This window comes from Bombus terrestris, chromosome 14 (genome assembly GCF_910591885.1).
Source record: "Bombus terrestris chromosome 14, iyBomTerr1.2, whole genome shotgun sequence".
Classification (NCBI taxonomy): Eukaryota; Metazoa; Arthropoda; class Insecta; order Hymenoptera; family Apidae; genus Bombus; species Bombus terrestris.
In genome coordinates this window covers 10176448-10200214 of record NC_063282.1, presented here as the reverse complement: position 1 = coordinate 10200214, position 23767 = coordinate 10176448, and the positions used below count along the sequence as shown (strand labels likewise).

General features: G+C 43.5%; 1 protein-coding gene and 1 long non-coding RNA gene across 2 annotated transcripts in view; one reads left to right on the top strand and one right to left on the bottom strand.

Annotated features, from left to right (window-relative positions):
- The window catches only part of LOC100646390 (zwei Ig domain protein zig-8), a 460535-nt gene that overhangs the window by 76089 nt on the left and 360679 nt on the right, over window positions 1-23767 (bottom strand). The window lies entirely within an intron of this gene.
- Window positions 18058-22881, top strand: LOC125386328. The gene is made up of 4 exons (XR_007226376.1): window positions 18058-20715; window positions 20794-21203; window positions 21571-21773; window positions 22461-22881. It is a non-coding gene; the product is annotated as an uncharacterized LOC125386328 (long non-coding RNA).

The window sequence follows — 23767 nt, the reverse complement described above, 5'->3', positions numbered from 1 at the left end:
GATTCCGCTATCTTCAAATAGCAATTTCTTTGTAAATTTAAGGAAACGGATCAATAGCTGATGTTCGACGATCCGAAACTCGCGTTAACGTTTCGTTTATTGTAGAAATCACAGGCGTTCATTCAGCATTTCATTTTTACTCCCGTCTCCTTTTTTGCTATCCTTTTTACAGTATAATTGTTTGCAACACGCAGTTATTATATCCAGAATTTGATATTTCGTTGAAATTGGATCTGGAACCGTCAAAGAAACATAAAGAATAAAATTCATTATATCGAAAGATATCAAAGAGTGCCCCTGCCAATTTTTTATTTCTTTTCAGAAAAGCGAGAAAACAGTCTAGTATTTTTCATTTCTATTTGATAGATATTTGTTGTTTTTTCTTTTAACAATATAGCTGAGAAACAAATAATTGTTGTTTCGATATCTTCAATTAAATATTATATTTGTTACAAGAGATATTTTTGAAAAATTATAAAATGAGTAATGAGTAATAACGAGTAATGAGTAACACGTATCGTTTCCTGTGAGATTTCCCTTTCAAAATTGTCGAGACACAATACAATTAGAGCTAAATACCTGATTGCAACTTGGCAAAGTTGTCTGACTAGATATGTACTTATCTACTTGTGTCTGAATATTCAAGTTAACACGAACTCTCCACAGTCATTACACATTTTCCCTCTTCCACCTGAATACAAACCTTCGCCCGTCCAGATTGTCTTCCCCTGATAAATTTTGGCACGGATACACAGCAGTACAAGTCTAATTTTTTTAGCAAAAAGATTATTCTACGATTTCGCTGTAATCCGGGGGAATTTTCTTGTCGAAACCCTTCGTTATGAATGTTCAAAGAAAAATTAAATGGTTCTAAGGCGACCATAATTTTATACAATTTCTTTCAAAATTAACACTTTATATCTACCTTATTTTTATCGTACGTTTTAATTGTAATTCACTGTACATAATATATGTAATATCGTGGACAAAAAGGCCTAAGATATCGATTGAACCATAAACAATGTCGCGAGTGTCGAGGCGTCGTCGGGTCCATCAATGTGTCGTCGGTCCTTTCAAGTGAATAGTTTCGTAGAAAAGGCCTACGTAACCCTGACTACGGGTGTTTGCGGAACACATGCGTGGTGGGGCGAAAAAAGACAAAGGGATGCTAGAGACAGAGTTAGTGGAGAAGTCGTACAGTGTGAGTTGAGAAGTCAGAGAGAGTGAGTGCAGAAGCCGGAGAGTGTGAGTGGAGGAGCCGGAGAGTATGAATCGGGAAGTTGAGAGCCGAGTATGATAATAAGACGTACGACGATATTGTAATCAGTTCGTTGTATTGAGTATTGCTTGTTAAACTAAAACATCATTACTTGTCCTTACTCTAAGACCCATTAAGTTACTACATATATATGTCGGGTTGGCGTTACGATTAGAGTTAGGGTTAAGGGCGTAAACGAATCCCTATTGACACTGGACGTGATCACTATGCAATAGAGGAGATATTTACTAGTGCAAACATGACCATGTTGGAATTGGACAAGTAATCGCGATAAATTGACACTCGAGAAGCCAATGACAACGATCCTAGGCTCAATAACGAATCCACGGTCAACGGGATGACGAACTCTACTCTTCTTTAGCGTCTAAGTTGTACTCAATGTTAATGCGTGGGGCAATCACTACGTATCCGAGAGTTACTTGAATCGTCGTCGAGATCGTACCGGAGAGTGGTTCTCCATCACGGTAACGCTGTCGAGGAAAACTATGACGGGTGTGCCTAAGGGCACGAAATCATCGGATTCGTGGAGAAAAGCCTTCATTCGGAAAGTGAGGGAAATCGGCGTTACTGTTAATTGGTCAATTTCCATGTTGGTGGTTAGGGAAGGGTGCTAGGCGCCCTTAAGAGAAAGTTCGAGAAGAGGAAGGGTCGTTGGTGAGAAAAATAGATTCCTCCTATTTTCTCGTAGTTGGGACGAGGACTGTTTGTCGGTTTGAAGGACTTTAGTTAAACAGATCTTAAGATTTATAGCGGGTCTTCGGGCTAGCTGAACATGTACTGTGGAGACGCGTCGACATCTGGTAATCATCTTACTCAAAGAATAGGGTCTGCGTGTGGCGAGCCACGGGACAGAAATCGTTGAAACGCTTACAGTCGTGCCCCGTCCTAAGTATTTCTTTTAAGGATAGCTATAGGGTTACTTCATGCCTTTGTTAGACAAAACGTTCATCCCTTGACCGCGGCTACGTTCGGCGACTGGTTGTCGCCTCGAGCCCAAGCTCACTATCATAAACCTCGAACAATCGGAGCGACATTTGTTTAATCTAAATTACGACATTACGGTATTCCCGAGAATCCAAGGAGAGGTTCCGGTGCTTTTCCATCTCCGACATATATATATGTCTGGTTCACATTATGATTAAGGTTAGGGGCGTAAAGCGAATCTTCATTTGGATTAGACATTGTTGTTATGCAATAGCGAAGATATTTACAAGCGCAAATACGATTATTAGAGAATTTGACAAGTAACTGTGGTAATTAGGTACTCGAAATGCTAATAACAATGATCTTAGATTCAATAACGAATCCGCGGTCAACGGGATAACCAAATGCGATTTCTTCCAAAGTCCAAGTTGTACTCCATTTTCTTGTCTACGGTACAAGTATTACTGAACTAACTCTTTGTTAAAACGTAGAATATGCACCGAGAGTGAAGACGCTATGTATCTCGTTAATGCGACCTCGCGAGAGAATGACTTTTCGTCACGATGATGCTGCAAAGGAGAACTATGATGGGGTGTGTTTAAGGACACAAGATCATCGGATTCATCGAGGAAAGCCTTCGTTCGGAAAGTGAGGGAAATGGACATTCCTGTTAATTGCTTAATTTCTATGTTAGAGGTTGAAGAAGGATGCGCTAACCGCCCTTGAGAAAAAGTTGATAGCGGGAAGCGTCATTCGTGAAAAATAGATTTCTCCTATCTTCCTGTAGTTGGGACAAAGACTGTTTGTCTGTTTGAAGGACTTTAGTTAACTAAATCCTAAGATTTGTAACGGGTCCTCAGGCTAGCTGAACATGTACTGTGGAGATGCGTCGACATCTGGTAATCATCTTACTCGTCAGTTCCGCCTGTGCAGGCGACCTAAACGGACGTGCGAAACAGTGCTCCAGTGAAAGTGCGGCAAGAGGGAAGAGAAAGCGGCAAAGTAAACGCCCATCGACAAAACGTGGAATCATGCAGATTCCACCAATAAAAATAACTAACAAAGGAGAAACATACTTTATAAATATAGCTACAGACTCTACATATGCAGAAAAAAAGACGACAACATGGAAATATCACGAGCCAATGACGGGAACAACGAACCAACACACCACGAAGAAAGCTGGACGGTGGCAACTCCCAGCAAAAACGCAAAGTAACCCCGTTCGCAAGCGGGAAGAAAACCGAAACACTAGAAAAAAGACAATGGCTGCAGGATATCAAACTGCATAATTCATTTAGCGCACTGCTAGAAGAGACAGCAACGGACCCAACGGAAAGTCCGACAATCCGCATTGCTAAACCACCACCAATATACATAGATGCGAAAATAATAGACCCCCTCATTGAAATGCTAAACAACGGCAGGGAAAGAAAACTACACCATTAAACAAACAAAAATAGATCAGGTGAAAGTGCAAACCAACACCCCAGACACATCCAGAAAAGTGACAAGATCACTAAAGGATAAAAATGCAGGGTATTACACCTACCAGCTCAAATCCGACAAAAGCTATAAAGCAGTAATCAGGGGATTACAAACACCAAAAACAAACAACATAACAACAACCGACAACATAAGCGAAGAACTAGCAAAAATCGGACACTAGGTAAGGTCAATAAACAACATAAACAAGTATGATACCAAACAACCATTACCGCTATTTTTAGTCGAACTAGAACCTAGAAACAATAACAACGACATATACGATATAGAAAAATTACTAAACACATTAGTAAAAGTGGAGCCACCTAGACATAAAAATGATATCCCACAATGTATAAGGTATCAGCAATACAGAGACACACAAATCTATTACAATAGAACCCCGGCATGCGTTAAATGCGCAAAAAATCATCTAACAATACACTGCCCATCCACGGAAAAAATAGAGGAAGTTAGATGCTATAATTGCAACGGAAAACACTCAGCCAGCTATAAAGGTTGTGAAGCTAGGAAACAATTACAACGCAAACTGTTCCCGCCTCTACGAAACAGGACATACACTAACATACAAATCCAACAGGATAGCACAAAACCCGAAACAATACCAAATACAGAGCACGCAATAAACACTAAACACATCAGCACCAACACCTTTGGTAGTCGAAGCTACGCGCAAGTAACCAGCCAATCGACACACTCAGACAACCAATACCACAACAACAGTAGCAACGACACTACAGAAATTAAAGAACTTCTCAAACAATCCATTAAGAACACCGAAATGCTAACCAGAATGATAAGCGAACAAAACGCAGTACTCAGACAGCAAACGCAACAAATCACAGTCATGCTACAACTGCTTACAAACGTGCTAAGCAAAAAATAAAAACGGACATGTTAAAAATAGCAGCCTGGAACTCAAATGGCCTACAACAACGGGCCCTTGAAATTAAAACATTCATATACAATAACAATATAGACATACTACTTGTCTCAGAAACACACTCTACTACAAAAAGCTACATGAAAATACCATACTACACCATATATGATACCAAACACCCCTCAGGAAAAGTGCATGGAGTGACAGCAGTGATAGTCGGAAACGATATAAAACATTATCAACACAGCCAAGTTAATAAGGAATATTTACAAGCAACCACCGTTACAGTTCAAACTAGCAGCAACTACTTCCAGTTGTCAGCAGTATATGTGCCTCCGCGACACAAAATAACATCACAAATGTGGGAAGAATACTTCCACTTCCACATTTCAAAGAAATAATAGAAAACAAAATAAACTGCAACATCCCGTTGAAAACTCCTGAACACATAGAACAGGCAGTAGCAACATTGACAGCAACTATCCAAGAAGCAGCAAGGACAACCACTACACCCGAATCAACCAGCATACAAACAATAACAATTCCGCAAGAAATACTCGACAAAATTAAAGAAAAAAGAAAAGCGAAAGCAAAATGGCAAAAACACAGAACTCGAGAAAACAAAAAACACCTAAACAAACTTGCAAAAGAAATAAAAAACAAAATAAAAGAGCACAACAATAACGAATTCGCAAAGTTCATAGGGACACTTTACACACGAGAACTCCAACTACTCCCTATGGAAAGCCTTGAAAAAAATAAAGAAGCCAATAATACTCCTCCCAACAATCAGAAAAGCAGATAACACATGGGCAAGGAGCAACAAAGAACAAGCTGAAGAATTCTCCAACCACCTCTGCAACACATTCACACCACACATTATCAACAACAGCAACCTCGAAAATCCTACGGAGGAGGATGCGCAAGCCACTATTATCACAACTAACAAGGAATACACCATACCTAAAACAACAGCACAAGAAATTAGAAACATAATCAATAAAACAAAAAACAACAAAGTACCAGAAATCGACCTAATCAATGGTAAAATCTTGAAAAACCTTCCGCCAAAAGCGATAAGACTAATGACAATAATATTCAATGCAATTCTAAGAATTCAATACTTCCCCAAACAATGGAAATTAGCACAGATCAAAATGTTACCTAAACCAGGCAAAGACCCACACCAAACTGCATCTTACAGACCAATATCACTGCTTCCAGTATTTTCCAAAATACCGGAAAAAATAATATATTATCGGATAAAAACAATAATAGAGATAAAAAAACTAATACCGGAACACCAATTTGGATTCAGAAACAAACACTCCACGATAGAGCAAATGCACAGGCTTATCAACGAAATAATAATAGCACTAGAAATCAAGGAATACTGCACAGCCCTCTTTATGGACATAGAGAAAGCATTTGACAAAATAAACCATGAAAGCCTACTACAAACAATTAGGAAACAATTGCCGGAGCAAATATACCGATTAATAAAATCCTACCTAAGCAGCAGAACCTTCGTAATAAAAATCAAGGACACATATTCTGAAGTTAAAGACATCAAGGCAGGGGTACCACAAGGAAGCGTCCTAGGCCCAATACTATACACATTATACACGGCGAACATACCAACAACTACCAATAGCACAGTACTGACATTCGCGGACGACACAGCTATACTAGTCAGGCATACGAACCCAGGAACAGCAATCAAATTACTACAAGAACATATCACAAAAATAGAAAAGTGGCTACAAGAAAAACAAATAAAAGCAAACCCCAATAAATGCAACCATATTACATTCACGCTACGAAAAAAGATACCACCAAACATCCTTCTGAACGGCACGCATATAACACAAACAAAGCATATCAAATACCTAGGACTCCACTTAGATACACAACTCACATGGAAACAAGGAGACAAATGCATTGGTTAACAAGCCGAAAATCCAAATTAAGCATAGAAAATAAATTAAAAATATATAAAACGATCATAAAACCAATCTGGACGTACGGAATACCACTATGGGGGACAGCATCAATGAGCCATATAAACAAAATAGAGATAATACAAGCTAAAATCCTTAGAACAATAGTAAACGCACCTGGTATGTCAGAAACGAGGACATACGGAGGGACCTGGAAATCCCAACGGTCAAGGAAGCAATCAGCAGCAATGCAGAAAGATACAAGGCAAGAATAGCAACACACCCAAACCGGCTAGCAGCGGAAACGTTCAAAACTAATAACATGGATAGACCTCACAAAGGATATGACCTAGCAAACGCGAGGATGGTACCCCGCTGGGGGTACCCACCTACATGTTAATATAACTGCTAAAAAATTCTACTAAATGTCCAAATTGGACAAATTGTGAATACAAATAAATTTAAAAAAAAAATCTTACTCGAAGAATAGGGTCTGCGTGTGGCGAGCTACGGGACAGAAATCGTTGGAAAGTTTACTGTCGAGTGCCGCTACAACTATAGCTACAACTCCGAAAGTTCTTCCCTAAATTTTCACAGATGATGAAACCCCTGTATGCGCTCACTTCAGGTAAGAGAAATATATATAACCTGGACAGATAGGCACGAGAAAATAAGACAACAGATAATTTCCGTCCTGACCGACGCGTCGGTGCTAATGATATTCGACCCCAATTACCCGATAGAACTACATATCGACGCTAGCTTGGAGGGTTACGGGGCGATTTTGATGCATAAAGTCGAAGGTAAAAATAGAGTAATAGAGTACTACAGCAAAAAAACTACCCCCGCGGAATCTAGGTACCATTCCTACAAACTAGAGACGTTAGCAGTCGTAATCGCCATCAAGCATTTCCGTCACTATCTACATGGACAGGAATTTCTTGTCGTTATGGATTGCAACTCGTTGAAAGCGTCGAGTAATAAGGTACATTTAAATGACAGGGTCTACAGGTGGTGGGCTTACCTACAGATTTTTACCTTTGACATTATGTATCGGGAAGGTAAACAGATGGCCCACGTAGATTTCTTTTCGCGAAACCCTGTAGACTTGGATCACCTTAAGATTGGTAAAATCGCGGAGAAAGAAATTAACCTGGCTGAAATATCAAAAGACTGGCTATTAGCCGAACAACGTCGTGATCCTCAAATTGTAGAAATCACCCGTAAAGTACAAAACGATGAGCTCGGTACTCTTTACTGTAGAATACAAAGAAAAGGCAAGGCTCTCTGTTTGCCTATTGTGCCAAGAGGTTTTAGATGGTCCGTTATTAACCATGTGCACCAGTCAATTATGGACTTACGGTTGGGATAAAACGCTTGAGAAACTGTACGAGTATTACTGGTTCGAAGGAATGGCGAAGTACGTTCGCAAATTTGTAGAGAACTGCCATGTTTGTCTAGTTTCAAAGGTAAGTTCGGGTAAGATACAAGCGGAACTACATCCTATACCCAAGACGAGCATACCGTGGCATACAGTGCACGTGGACATAACGGGCAAGCTAAGCGGCAAAAATGATTCCAAGGAATATGTCATTGTTTTGGTAGATGCCTTCACGAAATTCGTATACCTGCATCATACTCGTAAGATAGATTCTCTTAATACCATCAAAGCACATAAGTCCACTATATTTTTATTCGGCAGTCCCTGCCGGATAATAGCGGATCAAGGAAGATGTTTTACGGGTAAAGAATTCCAGGATTTTTGCCAAAGCAAATGTATTGAACTCCACTTAATAGCAACCGGTGCTAGTAGAGCCAATGGGCAAGTAGAGCGTGTTATGGGCACATTAAGAAACATGTCTACAATAGTAGAGACGGCCGGGCGACCATGGCAAGACGCAATTGGGGAAGTACAGTTGCCTTTGAATTGCACCACCAACCGCGTGACAAATTCGAGCCCATTAGAACTACTAATAGGTAGAACAGCAAGACCTTATGACCTGTTGCTATTCAGTAACATCGAAAAAAAAAAAAAAGAAACCGATATCTCTTATGCAAGACGACAGACAATAAAAGAAATAGAAACGAATGCTATGTACGATAAAGATAAATTCGACAAAGCTAAAGCTAAAGTGGTTAGGCTTAATCTCGGCGATTTCGTATTACGCAAAAATGAAGAAAGAAACCAAACCAAATTAGATCCTAAATTTAGAGGTCCATTTGTAATAGCAGAAGTTTTGGAAGGAGGTAGGTATATCTTAAAGACATTAGACGGTAAGCGATCGTATAAGTACAGTATGTTGGTGAGTGTCGAAGCGTGCAGACGTGTGTCCAATGCCCTATGAAGTTCAAAAAACAACACGTGACGCCCATCTGTCGAAAGCGAATCTAACAAACCTAGCCAAGTGTTCGCAAACGTTTTTTTTTTTTTTATTTATTAGAATATTTACAATCAATTCTTGTTGAGAATTTTCAGTAACTTCATTTGGCGTGATACAATGTCATGGCTTATAATAGTTTTATATTGTTGGTTCTAGTAGAATCTAAGGATTTAATCTAAAGGGTATTTTCTTTTTAGTCTGCAGATCTGGTCCGTCGTTTCTAGTAATTGGGTGACTAATGGGTTGTGGTGGTTGTTGACTCTTGCGTTATATCTGCTTCTGGACTTGTGTATTTCATCTTTGACTGTAGGTAGCTTGAGGTCACGGTGGATTGTTTCGTTGGTAACATACCAGGGTCCATTTAATAGGTACCTTAGCGTTTTCGATTGGAAGCGTTGGAGTATTTCAATGTTGGAATTACTTGCTGTTCCCCATAGTTGGATTCCGTAGGTCCAGACAGGTTTTATTACGGTCTTATAGAGCGTAATTTTGTCCTGCATGCATAGGTTGTGACGGCCAATGAGCCAATAAAATTTTTTGAGTTTGTCCCTGAGTTGTTTAGATTTGTCTACGGTATGTTATTTCCAGGTTAATCTCCTGTCCAGAGTCATGCCCAGGTATCTGACTGTGTCCTTGTTAGGAACTGTTATATTGTTAATGGAGACCTGTGGGCAGGTTTGTTTTCGCAGCGTGAAGGTTACATGTGTGGATTTTTTTTCATTAATTTTGAAGCCCCATTTATGGAACCACTTTTCCATTGAGTCGAGATCTCGCTGGAGAGTAGATGTGGCTATTATCGGGTTGGCGTGGGACGCTAATAGCGCTGTGTCGCTGGCAAACGTTGCTAAAGTTATTTCAGTTGATATTGGTAAATCGGCAGTGTAGATGGAGAACAGCAGTGGTCCGAGGATACTACCTTGGGGTATGCCCGCTTCTATTGGGAAAGTTGTGGTAATGGCATCTACGTATTTAACCATGAATTGTCTTTTGGTTAGGTAGGACTTTAGGATAGAGTAGTAAGTGTGTGGTAGGATATTTTTAAGTTTGTAAAGAAGCCCTTCATGCCATACTTTGTCGAATGCCTGTTGAATATCAAGGAATACCCCTGAGCAGTATTTTTTCTTATCGAGGGTTTGGCTGATATTGTGTGTTATTCGGTGGATTTGCTCTATTGTGGAATGCTGCTTCCGGAAACCGAATTTATAATCTGGCAGTGTTTTCAGATCCTCTAGGAGTGGAAGGAGTCGATTCGTTAGCAATTGTTCGAATAGATTTCACAAAGTGGGTAGAAGACTATTTGAGCGATAGGAGCTAGTTTCGTGTATTGGTTTTCCCGGTTCTGGGATGAGTGTAATCAGTGACGTTTTCCAGGTTTAAGGATAGTGGGGAGCACGAGGCGAGTGCGGGCTCTCAGGGCGTAGGATCACGCCCTGGGAAACCCCGATGAATCTGATGTTCTCCTATAGCCGGGCGATGGCTGATCGGTGCCTTGGGCACCCGCCAGTGGCCGATTCGGTGCGGAGAACTTCGGAGAAGTTGGTGGGCCCGTACCTGCCAAGACCATTCACCTCACCTTCTTGTGTGGCTCCCCGTCACCCTGCACCGGCCTTGACCGGGGTAGGGTGCGAAAGAGTGAGTGGCACCAGGTCGTCTAGTTGACGACCCCGGCAATATTGAAAAAAAAAAATCATGAATAGCAAGTGTAAATTCGACCAATCGCGGGGAGACGCAATCGCGAGGAAACACGTCGACGGGAGTCGTAAATTCCCGTTACGATTATAATAATCGACGCCGCGAGTAGGTCGATCCCTTAATTTCCGTTAAGACAATAGGGGTGGTTGAAATGATATAACTCCGTGATTAACAGTGTTATAACTTATATATTTTCCAACAACTTCGTATAATCACACACACTAGTAACGTCGCTGAGTATGGGGATTGCCTTGATCTTGTTCAGATTCTGACTGCCAATCTGATAGATGAAGGCTCTCGGGTCGTAGTAGATGTAGCGATTTATCAGATCTGACTTTGACTGAATCGAATCAACAGAATCAACCGTCGGAAAAAGGAAGAAGAGAGGTGCGAGACGCGGGGTGAACACTGACACCGACAACGACGCCGCTATTGTGGCAGCCGCCGCCGCTGCCAACCGCGGCGGTGCCGACGGCAGCGACGTGGCGCGAAGCGACGGGGCGCGAAGCGACGGGGCGGGTACTGGATCGGTCGAGGAACATGCGACCAGGGAGAGTGCGAAACCGCCCCACGGTCAGGAGGAAGAGGAAGGCGCATACCCGCGGAGGAGGGTGCGCCTTTTGGAAAGGGAGGTTAGCCGTCTCCGGGAGACGGTGGAACGGCTGACCAGGGATCGCGCGGAGTGGACAGCCGAGGGCCCTAACAGCGATAGCGAAGGACAAAGGGCGGATCACCTCTACGAGGGGGACGAAAGAAAAATCCCCCGGGGACCCAACGGGAATGACTATGGGTCCGCCACCCCCGTTTCGGTGTCTTCCTCGTTGTCGGGTAGAAGGGCGGACAACATCGCTGCCGCGGTTGTTCGCCAGTTGGAGGTATATCCAAGCGGCGTGTTCAGCGTCGATGTTGTTTCCTCCCCCCTGAGTTTCCTTGCGACTGTTTTGTAGGCGATGCCCCAAGGTTCCCTGTTACCCTCTTTGGTGACGAAGTCCTGCCAGCTCTGGATTTTTGCTCTTGTCAGCATCCTCTTGTACTCCTTTCGTGTTGACCTATACCGCAGCTTCTCCTGCTCCCTCGTTGCGGGGTCTTTGGCCCTCTGATATCTTCTTCTCGCCTGGTAGGTGTTTCTCTTTGCTCTGGTGAGCTCGGGCGTCCACCAGGGTACTGACCTGTAATACCATTTCTTCTTTGGGATGGCGGTGTCGCAGGCTCCTATCAGGGTTGCCTGGAGTTGCCCGGCCATTCTTTCGACGTCCTCCGCCTGCTGGAGGGTTATTTCTTTGAGTGCCTCTATTTTCTCTGTGACAACTCTCTGAAATACCTCCCAGTTGGCTTTTCGCGTGTTATAGCGTCTTTCCTGAAGCTGCGGCATGGTGCTTCTCGTCCCGAAGTCGAGGAGCGTCTCCAGTATCCGGTGGTCACTGGAGGTTCCATCTTCGCGTATCCTCCAGTCCTTTACGAGGAGTATTGCCTCTGGGCTCGCCATCGTCACGTCTATGTTTGATCGCCCTCGAGTAGTTTCAAACGTGTAGGGTTGTCCTGGTTGATTCAGGACATGGAGACCGTACTGCGCTATGACTGCCTCTAGGGCTTCGCCTCTGTGGTCGGTGCTCCTGCTGCACCACAGCGGTGATTTTGCGTTCGCATCCAGGCCGATGATGATTCTCTTGCCTCTGAGACACCGTAGTACCTTCTCCAACTGTTGCACGCCGACCTCGATGTTTCCTGTCGGCGGAAAGTACAGGCTTGCCGCGTACACCTCTGTTTCCCCGTCGCTTATCTGCGCGCAGGAGCAGTGTGTTGTGCAGAGTTCGGCGACCTCAAGGGGCGTTAGGGTCTCTGATTTTATCCCTACGGCCGCCATTGGCGGGTCGTGCTTCGACCCTCTGCAGGCGATCGCAACTCCTGTGCCGAATCCGGGTATTTTCCCATCGACGCTGTATGGTTCTTGCATTAATATTATGTCGTCACCATCAGCGTCCATTTGCGTCCGGATCTCATAAGGAATTGTTTTGGATCGCTGCATGTTGTGCTGCAGGATCCTTATTTCCCTCTTCCTCCCAAGTCCGCTTCTGTCACTGTGTCGCTTTTTATTCATAGTGCGTCCTTGCTATTATTGCTTCCAGGGCTTTCGTGTACATTGGGCATTTCGCGCTGGAAGCTGCGTGGTCGCCCTTCTTCCCTGCCTTCCTGCAGTTTACGCAGGTGGCGTGCCCATCCTTGTCTTTGCACTCTTTAGTGCTGTGCCCACTTTCTGCGCAGTGCGCGCAGATTTCATAGTTAACGCGGCAATATTTTGCCACGTGTCCGTATCCTTGACACTTGTAGCAGCGACTAATTGCTATGTAATCTTTTACTTTACATGCATTCCATGAGAGGAAGATCTTTCCTCTCAATAGTTTCTCCCTTACCTGGGGGGGGCACTTCGATGACCCAGTTCGTCTCCTCTTGATCCTTTCTGCCGGTCCTGAAGCAGAACTTGATGGCTGCGACGTCGTCCTCATTTAGTCTTTCTTGGTTCTGCTTCCTCATGCAGGCCAGGATCTCCTTCTCTGGAATGTCTCTCGGGACGTCGTAAATGATCATCCTGGGGTGTCTCCGCTGCGGCGTGCTTGCCTTTAGTCCAGCCTCCTTTAGTTTCGAGTTCTCGGTGAACTCTTTTAGACTCTCCGGCTTCGTCGTCTCAACAGCTAGGCCGTTCCCCTTTATTTTCCGGACGGCCGTGACTTGGATTCCTCTCTTGCGGGGATTCACTAGGGTGAACACCGCGTCAAGTGCTTCTTCGCTCGATTGAATCTCGCCACCTTCTCTTTCCGGTCGAATTATGACTACATTTTTCGGCGGCTTTACCGCCGTCTGCTCGACCTTGTTGCTCGTTATCTTTACTTTTTCCGCGTATGTCGGCTCTCTCTGTTCCTGCTGCGTCATTCTCAAGACGGCTGTTTCTAGCCGCCTGGTTGCTTTGTTGACGGCGTTCAGTATCGCCGTTTCCTTGTTCTTCTCATCTCCGGCACTCTGCTCTAGCCTGCCTGTCAGGTAGCTATTATGGAGCAGTAGCTCGTCAACAATGTCCCTCATTTCTTTGAAATACTGCGGCGTGTTCCTTGTTTATTTTTCTGGCCGAGTCTAAGCAGAACGCCGTGACCTTCTTCTCTATGTCACTGGCCTGTGCCTTTATATCGGGCACTTGCCGCTTATCCTCCCCGGCCAATTTCTCCTCATCTCTGGGGGGGTTGTTTCTCCCCAGGCTTGCTCTCATCGTCTTCTCTGGTATCCTCGGGCTTGGAGTAGCCTCGTTCTTTTCCTTCTGTTTCCTCAGGGGCTGGAGGACCACTCTGGCCTCTGCGCCTGGCGACGAGTGCCCTAGCGTCGGCATCACCGTCTCCTTGCCGCGTCTTGCGGCTGCTGCTGCGGCTGTTCGCTTCCCGGTGTCTATGTCCGGCGGCGTATTGATTCCCCGACGCGGACTTTCAATTGGCGCTTTATTCCCGCGAGCACTCCCGCGCTGAGTCCGGCGGCGTGCACTTCACAGTTCAAAAACCCTTGAGTTTAAATTTAAATTTGCCGCCTAGCAGCGTGCTCTTGGTTCTCAAGATGCCCGGGCGGCGGCGCTTCGGTCGCTCGACCCAAGATGGCTACCGCTCGTCCGCTAACCTATCTACCCGCACGTGGCACATTCTTTTGCTTTTTCCGCGCTTAATTCAGCGATCTCCACTAATCTTTTGGCGTACACTTTATTTTTAGCACTCACACTTCCTATTAGATTAGTTTTCGTACCCGAGATCTTTGATTTTCGCGTTTTTGTCCGCCACGTGGCGTACCCTCACTTCGCGCACGCGACACTTTTCTTTGCTTTTTTCGCGCTCATTGCGGCAATCTCCACTAATCTTTTTGCGTACACTTTGTTTTTAGCACTCACACTTCCTACTAAATTAGTTTTCGTGCCCGAGATCTTTGATTTTCCCGGCAGAAGGACATCGCGCCAGAGACTGCTCGGTGCGAGCACCTAGGTGTCCGGTGTGCACGGACCCGGGATTGCAAGCATCACATCGCATGGGGTCGCCGGCATGCAAACCACCGGTCCGTAAGAAGAGGGCCTCACAGGTGGCAAAGACCGTTCCAGGCGATGGCGGGGACGCAGCAACAAGGAAGAAAACGACGCCGCCGCCTATTGGCTCCGGGAAGGCCAGAAAAGAGGATGGAGAAGTCGGATGCACCGAACGCGAGGGGAACGGCCCGGAGGAGGCTATGCAAACGGAGCCTTCCCCTACGTAAGCGGAAGAAGGGGAAGAGGACAACTGCTCCTGCAGTGTAATCTGAACCGCGCCCGCCGGACCCAGGCTTAATGTTCCAGAGCCTGGTGGAGCGGCGGATTGGTCTGGCAGCGGTGGCCGAGCCATACAGCATCCCCGACACGTCACGGGGTGCTGGGGACCTAACCGGCTCGGTTGCCATATTCTGGAACGTTAGCGCGGGAAGCCCTTCCTGCTCGGTGATCGAGCTGGGACGGGGCTTCGTGGCCGCGAAATGGGGCGACCTAGCCGTGGTGGCAATATACGTGTCGCCCAACATCAGCCGGACGGAGTACGCCTCCTTCCTGGACGGGCTCGCGGCTTGTGAGAGACACCTGGGCGCCTGTCCGTCACTGGTCCTCGTGGACTTCAACGCTCACTCAACGGCGTGGGGTTCCCGTAGGACCAACGGAAGGGGGCGCGACGTGCAGGACTGGGCGGCCGCGCTCGACCTCCGGCTTATGAATCGAGGGTCGACCAGCACGTGTGTGGCGTGGCGGGGATAGTCCATAGTGGACCTTACGTGGGTAAGCCCAGCCGCTTCCCGCCGTGTTTCCGGATGGGGCGTGTCCCCGGAGGAGACCCTCTCGGACCACCTCTACATTTTGATGGAGGTGGCGGTTAGGGTTGCGATGGGCGACCCTTCGCTCGATGCGAGCGGACCGACTGGCCCACCGATAAGGAGAAGAGGATTCCCGCGGTAGGCGGCAACCCACTGCGACGAGGACTTTATGGTGGCGGCCGCTATAACCGTCGCCTGGTCGGAAGAATCTCCGACCGACGAGAACGCGGAGGCGGGAGCGACTCCGCTGAGGCGCGACTTGCATGCGATCTGCGATTCATGTATGCCGCGGTCCGGAGCCCCGCGCCGTGCTGGCGCGGGGTACTGGTGGACTGAGGGGATCGCTAGTCTCTGCGAGGCGTGCATCCGTGCTCAGCGCCGTTACACCAGATCCCACCGTAGACGGCGAGAGGACGAAGCCACGGTGGCTCGCCTGCATGAGGCCTACCGCGAAGCGTGGAGGCCCCTGCAGCGAGTCATCAAGGAGGCGAAGAGGCGGGCGTGGGGAGAGCTTCTGGCCAGCCTCGACGCCGTCCCCTGGGGGCGCCCTTATAAGATGGTACTGAATAAACTTCGTCTATGGGCGCCTCCCACAACGGAGAGCATGGATCCCCGGTTCCTAGGGGAGATTCTCGGCACCCTGTTCCCGGGAGCGACGGACGAGGAAAATAACAGGTCCACCAATGAGCAGGAGCAGGAACCCCAACCGCGGGAAGTTGGAGCCCGGAATCGAGAGTCACCGAGGAAGAATTGGCGGAGGCTGTCGGGAGGATCGGAGCACGGAAGGCTCCGGGCCCCGTCGGAGTCCCGACCCGCCTGTGGAAGGACGTCACCGGGGTCTTGGCCCCGAGATTAATGCGTCTATTTGACAGATGATAAATCTCAGGGAGAACATCTGATGCTTCTCGGAGTGACAATATGATAAAGGTCAGGGAGAACATGTGATGCTTCTCGGAGCGACAATATGATAAATCTCAGGGAGAACATCTGACGCTTCTCGGAGTGACAATATGATAAAGCTCAGGGAGAACATGTGATGTTTCTCGGAGCGACAATATGATAAATCTCAGGGAGAACATCTGATGCTTCTCGGAGTGACAATATGATAAAGCTCAGGGAGAACATGTGATGTTTCTCGGAGCGACAATATGATAAAGCTCAGGGAGAACATCTGATACTTCTCGGAGCGACAATATCATAAAGCTCAGTGAGACCGTGGGACGAAGCTCTATGTGCTCATACGATCTAGAAAACCGAGATTCGTTTGGGGTTAGGTTGTGAGAGAATGGTCCATCATGCCGTTACGATCCGACTGATAACCCACAGGATGCAACTATCACCTTGAATACTAGTCATAACGCTACCAATTCTCGTTCTCTTTTATTTCTTTGCTGTCAAACCTCCGAACAGAATTTTATTGTTACACTGGACCCTTGGCTTATTCGAACATTTAGTCAAATTGTAAATAAAGTTAATTGTATCGAGTCTAATGTTAGAAAACTCAATATTTTAGTTACACGCGAGAACGTGTGATAGTCAGAATGGCCGTGTCGGAGATGAAAGAACACCGGAACCTTTCCTTTGGAACTTTGGGAAGACCCCTTAGTACTGTAATCTAGATTTCACTACATATTAAGAAATTGTTGTCATTCGATCTGACTGTATTTATTTGAGATTTATGATAGTGAGCTCGGGCTCGAGGCGACAACCAGTTGCTGAACGTAGCCGCGGTCAAGGGATGAACGCTTTGTCTAACAAAGGTACAGGGTAATATTATAGCTCTTCTTAAGAAAAAGAAATAGTCGTATCGACACTCGACAGTAAACATCCCAACAGTTTCTGTCCCGTGGCTCGCCACACGCAGACTCTATTCTTCGAGTAAGATGATTGCCAGATGTCAATGCATCTCCACAGTATATATTTAGCTAGCCTGAGGACCCGTTACAAATCTTTAGATTTAGACCCGTTACAAATTTAGTTAACTAAAGTCCTTCAAACAGACAAACAGTTTTTGTCCCAACTACGGGAAGATAAGAGAAATCTATTTTTCACGAATGACGCCTCCCGCTACCAACTTTCTCTCAAGGGCGGTTAGCGCATCCTTCTTCAACTTCTAACATAGAAATTAACCAATTAACAAGAACGTCCATTTCCCTCACTTTCTGAACGAAGGCTTTCCTCAATGAATCCGATGATCTTGTTTCCTTAGACACACCCCATATAGTTTTCCTCGACAGCGTCACCTTGACGGAGAGCCACTTTCTTGTTCAATCTCATCAACGATTGAAGTATCATTCTTATACGTAGTGATTGGTCCATGCATTAACATTGAGTACAACTTAGACGCTAAAGAAGAGTAGAGTTCGACATCCCGTTGACCGCGGATTCGTTATTGAGCCTAGGATCATTGTCATTAGCTTCTCGAGTATCTAATTATCGCGATTACTTGTCAAATTCTATCATAATCATATTTGCACTAGTAAATATCTCCTTTATTGTATAATGATAACGTCTAATGCCAATGGGGATTCGTTTCACGCCCTTAACCTTAACTCTAATCTTAACGTCAACCCTACATATATATATATATATAAGTTTTAGCGGTAGATCAGTTTGCAAGAAAAAGTAGAATTCTCAAGTAGTCGAGGAAATGGTTACAAGTTTTCGGAAATTTCTAACCTAAATAAAACAAAGTTCATGCGAACCCTTCTCGTGTGTAAACATATTATACAAGTAGAGTAACCATTATTTAAATTGTTTCAAGAATACTTGCAGTGGCGTAAAGGAAGATCTTCTAAAATATGTTGTTCCATAATTCACGGGCAGAGAATGTTTACGTATTTTTCAAGTCGTTAGTATCGATCGCCATACTTCAAAGCTGACCCCAGTCAAGCTCTCAATACATCTTTCTTAAAATATATTATCTCACTGACGAATAAATTTTTAAAACCTGACTTGGCCGATTTATTCGATATTTATCGATTTGATTATGTCATCAAATATTAATTGACTCGAGCGAGGAAAAGAAGAAATTTACACAAGCGATTATACAAGCAAAATTTTCCAAAAGTTAAATTAGTTTTGGAAAAACAACTGCTGCAAGTTACCTATATCATTCTATTTTTTAATAGTTGAAATGATCGTCATTCGGACGGAAATTTTGACGCGGAATAGAAAAAAACAAGCGTTTTAATATCAATATGAAAGGAGATTTAAAAATGTTTAGTTATATTTAAATAATTTCATACTTACAATACTCTAATAACATAACATCTGGCTAATTTGCTGCAGTATTCTGTTTAAAGAGGGAGAGACAGAGAGAGGGGAAGAGAGATACCCACTATTCCCAAGGAACGTAGTTTGAGCGGAAACGGAAGCCCTAAAATACAGATGTAGAATTATGGGAACCGATAGGATATCCATAAAACATCATTAACCAGCACGGCTATTGGAAGCGAGAACACAGCAGTAATTATAACCAGGAATCACGAGAATGTAATGGGAACAGACAATAACCGTGAGAGAATATTAATGCATTCTACTTAACAAAGTCTGAATTGGGTTAGAGTGAACGCATCTTGTCACAAACTTAAGTTCTATTGCGAATTCTTGCCGTTGAAATCAAATTTTAACACGTTGATTGCTATGTTTGCACAAAACCAACAAAAAGTCAGGTAACTTAACTAGTATCTGGTACCTACTATTCTATTCTACAGATCTTGATCATAAAACATACTTTATGTCTTCTGTAAAAATAGATATTCTTATTACCATCAAATGAAATTGAGAGAAGTGTGTGTTTTTTGATATATTCACTTCAATATCGTTCGATAGACGTATCGACGTCATTCTTTCTAACATACTTTTCAATAATCTAACGTGTGTTAGATATTATATTAACAAGTATATCATACTTAATCATTGAAGAATACATTAAGCGGTCACTTCTCACGAAATTAGAATATATATAGTTTGTCTGATTAATTAATCCATACGAAACATTGTGCGTGGTCATTTAAACTCGTTCCACAAACGAGCAATCGTTCAAACAAGAATCCCTTTAATCAAGAAAAACTAGCGCAGTCCCTGAAGTAAAACTTTCACGCGCGGTACGTTTAATTCTACATCTTTTTATTTTGACTGTCCTTCCGACCAAGTAATTTTCGTCAAGTAATTCCGATAAAACGTTAACACGCGGCTCTTCAAGTTATCTTGTCATACCATGTCTTGCGAGTGTTACTCTGTAATTTCTGGCTGGATGGATCGTGTATACGATTCGGAGTCGCGGATAAAAGACGAATCGAACTGATAGAGGGTTAAAGAAAGCGAAAAGGGAAGATAAGGCGAACAGATTGTCTGACGAAACGAGGAAAAAAAGGCAAGGTACCTCTCTCGATTATGCATGCTTTCCTGACGCAAGAACTGGGCTAATGGTTAGTATTCTAGAGAATTATCGTTGCAGACTAATTGCGCCCATGCTGGCTGTTGCCCAACTGCTCTCGCTGCGGAATGTTTCTATTCAGCGTCTCTTTGTGTGTCAATGAGGAAACACTTATATCAAGAAGTGTGATGTACATTGGATGTTAAAAGCAAGCATATGTTTGAGAGTATAACGTTCTGTCAGCTGTATGTAACTTTCCTAAGTATCGAACAAGCTTGAGCAAATTGAATTTGAAATAAAAATAAGGAAGATAATTTCAAATAATGAATCATCTCAAATAGGTATCTTGTTATTTTCATTTTAAAGATAACACTGGTAAAGTAATTTTATTTCTGTTAAGAACGAACAAGACACCCTGTACGTTCTTTATTAGACTACTCTGTAATTTAAAATCATACAAATAAAATAGAACATCGCTAAACGTCCGCCGTACCATTCGATAGCTTGGCAAAGCTCGGTCATTCAATCACACGAATCACCGTAATTCACCGCAATCTAGAAATCTACTCAAGGACGGTTCATCAAAGGTTTCGAGTCGCTTCAAACGAAGCCGGAAGAGAGGATGACAAAAGGAATGAGCGAAACAAGCAGTCGTGTCGTGGACGAGCTCGCGAGCGTGCGTCAGTAGAAATCCACGTATCTGATACCTTTTTAATTAATTTTATATTCTCTCGTCTCTCTCACATATATTCCATGGGCAAGAGAAAGAAGCACAGCCAGTGAAAGAGGGACAGCCATCCAAGAGGCTTCGGCAATTCAGCTGGATGAGCAACGAGCTTAAAAGCTGACTCAGTCGTCCAACCAAGCAGACAGACGTGCGTATACATGTATATACAGATACATGGAAAGAGACACAGATATACTGTACGAATACAAAGGAAATTCGTATACAGGTGTGAACCAGAGGAACACACAAAGTCAAGCAGGACACGTTTGCACGAGCGATTGTGAATTTCCACGAGACGGTTTGTCCTTTGAGCCTTGCTGCGTTGGCCGGCAAAGGGAAGATGAAGGAGCTTGTAATTTTCCGAGCTCCGCGTTTCAGCTCGCGCGGCTATTTTCTGCGGTTCACGCGTATTATGCAACCGACCCGGCTTGAACTGGCACGAGCTTACACGCCTCGCGTGCTTCCACTGTATTCTCTGTTTCGATTCTGTGTGTGAGTTCGCGCGGGTATGCGTGAGAGAGAGGGAGAGATCGCGCATTCAGGAACCACTGATGAACGCGTGCATATTCAACGCGCGACTCAAAGGGTGCTTTTGCATTCCGTTACATGTGCGCGGGATGTATCAAGTATTTGGTGGTAAGATGATTTGTTGAACCTAGTTTTTACGTAGCGAGGATAGTTGCTTATCATAGACAGTTTTTATCTGTATATTGCGTGTGTTATATGAAACGGATTCAAATTTTCTTCATTAAAAGGAAGTTTATTTGTCATTCGCCGAAAAAATCTCAAATTGTTCTATATAACATACATATATTACATTCATGAGAGATATCTACAAGTATTGGAGTACTTTCGCGAATCACCGTATGTATGGTAATCGTTAAATTATCTGGTTCTCGGACCGTCGTAGCGAAAGCTCAAACTAGCCTTTCGATTCTTGCTACGATATAGGATAGAGGAGTGGAGAACAGTTCAATTTGAAATGTGACAGGCTACGTTACAGGAACTGAAACACCGAGGAACGGAGCAACGGAGAACTATACGCGGAAATTGCTGCGGGCACGTAACAAAATTTGTCAGGAGATGAGATTTTCAGCGAAGGCAGTTATGTACGCCGTAAGAATGAATGGCCGACCGGTGGAAAACGAGTTCTCGTGGTGCTAACAATAAGAGCCCGTCCGTTTTCCTGATGAAAGGGATTTCCAAGTAAGTTCTTAAATTTCCGCCCTGCGATCTGGTTCGCGCGGATGGACGAGTGGATCTGGCCGCGAACAGATCTTCTCCTTCGAAATCTAGTTAATAATTATTCAGTGTAAAAGCTTCGGGACCTCCTGGCGAAAACAGTCGATTGGAATCGGTTCGAGAAGAAATTCCTTTTCCGACCGTGTCGGAATAAATCTTCGACCAGAAGTTAGATCTTCGTGGCGTGTTTTAATAGGTTCGAGTGACAACTGTTTAAAGTTGAAGAGTATTGGATGTTCATTTAGAGAATGTAGAGCTAGCTTGATTACTTTATGAAATAATTATCAATTAACTCATTGTCGTCTGTTTATGAGGAAATAATTAATTAAACTGGAACTAGGCTACCTGGCAAATGTAAATCTTTCGTGTTTATTAATTAGAATATATATTCTTAATGATACTTAAGAATTCTCCATAACTGCTAGTTCTGAATTAATCGATTAATATAATATTCAATACCTCAAAAGTATCGATTAATTTCAAGTAATTATTATTTCGTGTGGTCCTCTGCACTTCCACATTACTTCTCTTTGTATTATGTGTTTTGATTTACGTCTTTGATTTCGTATTTCCTCACAGTTCATTCCAAACATTTCATATACATACGTTGTGCCTCCTACAATATTTAATTTAAGACTCTATTTGTTTCAGCATTTCATACAGACGGATCCTCATAAATGAAATGCTATTACGGAGCAATAATCGAATACGTTATCGATAAAGCAGAAAAAACTACTTGGCCAATAGATATATTCAAAATTGTTAAGGTTGAGGTTGACTGATTGAAGAACGAGTGGATGAATTTGTAATAAAAAAATATATTGAAATAATTAAAGGTATAAGTATAAGTGTAATGTATAAGTTTATGCTGATTCAGAGCCTTATTCTTTTAATGTTACAATACAAAGGAATCGATAGGGAGCACGTTCATATATTTATAGCAAAAAGACATTACCAAAAAAGTTAATCTTATAGCTTTAGCTAGAGGCTACAAGGAACATAAATAAAAATCTGTTTATTAGTTCCTTTGTTCCTAGACCTTGCAATCCGAAATATAATGTATATTCAAGGGTACGATAATATGCACCTCTCCTTATTTAGAATATTTCTGCGTAATAGCGGTCTCCAGGTCATGGATGTACATAAATAAAGATTTTTTTTTATTTGGAAGTAGTTTACAATCAATTCTCATTGAGAATTATAAGTAAATTACACTGGCGTGGTACTATAACGTGAATAAGTGATTATCGTATGTTTGATTCTAGCTGAATCTAATGTTTAAATCTAGAGGGTAATGTCTTTTTAGCCTGCGGATCTGATCTGTCGTGTCAAGTAATTGAGTAACTAGTAGGATTTGGTGGTTGTTAATTCTTATGTTATATGTATTACTGAATTTGGATATTTCTTCTTTAACTGTGGGTATCTTAAGGTCGCGATGTATTGTTTCGTTGGTAACATACCAAGGTGCATCTATTAAGGATCTTAGAGTTTTTGATTGGAATCGTTAAAGAATTTCTATGTTGGAATTACATAAATAGAGATGTAGAGTTTTTCTTGAAGTAGTTACTTCAACAAAAATGTTTGTGATAAATGAGCCGACCTATAAAAAACGGTGCTATCAGTCAAGACTAGAATCCATGATAACATTGTTGCAATTTTTATGCTGATCTGGGACAGATCGACTTTCGGCTGCTTTGCATATTACGCGAAATCTTTCTTCGCCGATAAAGCTGCCGAACCAAGGCTTACTCGAGATTGACTTTACATCGGTATTATAAGAGCAACTTTGGGAGCGTGATTGGCCTGCCTAAGGAAGGACGGAATGTTCATTGCTCCGAGGGAACACGTTATTTCCATTTTATTTTTAAGGAAGAACGTCTTTTGAACATTTGATTGTAATACTGTGACCGTAGAGCATTGAACGTTTAGAAAAGTATTATAATTCACGAAGTAATAAC